This window comes from Mus caroli, chromosome 4, assembly GCF_900094665.2.
Source record: "Mus caroli chromosome 4, CAROLI_EIJ_v1.1, whole genome shotgun sequence".
NCBI lineage: Eukaryota > Metazoa > Chordata > Mammalia > Rodentia > Muridae > Mus > Mus caroli.
Genome location: NC_034573.1, coordinates 113,617,233 through 113,619,730, shown reverse-complemented (window position 1 = coordinate 113,619,730; position 2,498 = coordinate 113,617,233). Strand labels below are relative to the sequence as shown.

Here is a 2,498-nt window from a genome sequence, read left to right as displayed (position 1 = left end):
CGGACCAATCCTTATGATATGCTTAGCTTTAGTTTTCGGCCCTTGTATAATAAATAGAGGAATGGCTTTCATCCAGAGTAGAATTGATACAGTAAAACTCATGGTTCTTCAAAAGCAATATCAACCTATAGTTTAGGTAGATGAAGAGTTAGGGGACACCAATCTCTAAAATTCTATGATTAGAATTAGTCTAAACAGAAGAAGAGGAGAATGAAAGGAAATAAAACGAGACCTGTGATTCATTTAATGTATGTCAAATAGCCCAAAGAGTTGTTTGTGAGCTTTGAAACGTGGGGCTGAGAACATAGCAGAACAGACCAGGACATGCCCGGGCAGGCCCATCGCCTCCCTATCTCCCACCCCTCTGACCTAAGTTAAATGTTAACAGGCTGCTGATGTTTAAATGGACCAATCATGTGAAACCGTGCCAATTCCTCCCCCAGCCCCACTCCTTTTCTATAAAAACCCCTAGCTTCCAAGCCTCGTGGTCTAATCCACTGTCTCCTGTGTGAGATACGTTTTGACCCGGAGCTCCGCCATTAAAATACCTTGTGTTGTTACATCAAGGCATTGTCTTCTATTCGTGATTCTTGGGTGTATGCCGAATCTGGAGTTGAGTGGGAGTTTCCCCACTAGGTTCTTTCAGTTTAACGCTGTTTCAACTTAGCCCGTACCAACCTTTTCCTGCACGAATTTCCTTTAATTATTTTCTTCTTCCATGGAGCTCCAAACCAGCAGTGTTTCTTCCAAATGTCCTCTGCCATTTCCCAGTCCTGCGTTGGTTTGCCAAATCTGTTGTGGCCGGCCAGTGGCTCACATGTCTGGATTCTAGCCTGAGAGGCATCCTGGAATCTGGAAGAGAAGAGGGAGGTAGGTGACGCGAGAGAGAATGGAACCAAGACAACTAGTCTGCTCAAGGTTCAATTTTACTATTCCCAGACACTCGGTTATGAAGAAGGGGAAGGGGCCCATTCCCGCTAAATCATCCTTGGAGTCCAGTTTCAGGTGACCACGTGTTTGGCTCTGGAACAGCTAGGCGGCAGGCAGTAGCAGTGGGAGTGGCAGAGTGATAGGGTGGCAGGCTCCACATCGGATGCTCTCTTCATGCTAACAGTGAAACCTGTTCAGCCAGGTTTCAGGCTGAGGGGGGAGGTTACAAGGTACAACCTTGGCTACTTCTAGAACACACATTCTGTGTGCTGACTATAAGAAACACTTCCCAGAATATTTCACCTCAATAATGCTGGTCTCTTTTTAATCACCACTAATTCATTTCTCGGCTCCAGCCAACCAGAATCAATTGTCTTTTGTTAATCACCACTGACTCTTCAGCCTCAGCTTACCAGGAGGACAGAATCTTAATTTAAAGTAGCAAATGGTCCCATAGAGTCTTTTAACTTCCCTCTGAAACTTCACAAGCCAGGCCTCTATCTTCTTTTTTGTTTGTTTGTTTGGTTGGTTGGTTTTTGGTTTTGTTGTGTTTTATTTTTTCGAGACAGGGTTTCTTTGTATCACCTGTCTGTCCTGGAACTCACTTTGTAGACCAGGCTGGCCTCGAACTCAGAAATCCGCCTGCCTCTGCCTCCCAAGTGCTCCTATTAAAGGCGTGCACCACCATGCCCCATTGGGCCTCTATCTTCTACATTTCTCTCAACATTATCTTCCAACCTCAATGGCTTTCTAAACCCAAATTGCCAAAGTCCTTCCACAATCCCCCCACAAAATACATGTTCAGGTGTGTCACAGCAATACCCAACTACCCTGGTTCCAGTTTCTTAGTTAGGGGTTTTTAGTATTATTTCATCTCAGTCAGGGGTTTCTACCCTGCACTTGAATATTCAGTTCCTAAATAAAAGACACAAAACCTTTATATTTATAATAAGCCTTAAAAGCACTAGAGCCAAGCAGATATCTAACCTCCATGCTATTATGTCTACTTCTCCGCCAATAATCCCAAGTTATAATTTGCCCTGTTCCAACCTGGGGCCAGTCATGGCCATGTATTCATTCACTTACCCACTTACCTTACTGCAGCACCTCCTCTCTCCACCTTCTTTCCCTGCCTCAGACCCCAAACCTAGAAACCAAAACTCTGCCTAGCTCTCTTCTGCCCAGCTATAGGCCATAGGCATCTTTATTCACCAATCAGGGATAACTCAGGGGTCAAAGCTACATAGCATCACTGGTGTGAGTGTCTCCTAGTCCTGAGGCAACCAGGGCCAGTGTTTAGCATTACACTACATAACAACAGACCAAACCTCCACAGTTTTGAATTAAGGAGCAAGGTTTGCAGAGCAAAGCCTGGAATTCACTAGGAGGCCTTTCTTATAGAACCAGGGACCACCTTCGGGGGTGGCCTAACCCACAACAGGTTGGGCTCTCCCCCATCAATCACTAATTAAGACAATGTCTTAGAGGCTTGCCTACAGCCAGATCTCTCTCTCTCTCTCTCTCTCTCTCTCTCTCTCTCTCTCTCTCTCTCTCAGAGATTATATATA

The 2,498-nt window shown here is 45.1% G+C and overlaps 1 long non-coding RNA gene across 1 annotated transcript in view; it reads left to right on the top strand.

The window, feature by feature from the left end:
- Nucleotides 1–2,498, top strand: part of LOC110293181 — a 20,671-nt gene that overhangs the window by 17,490 nt on the left and 683 nt on the right. The gene's annotated exons all lie outside the window — the stretch shown is intronic.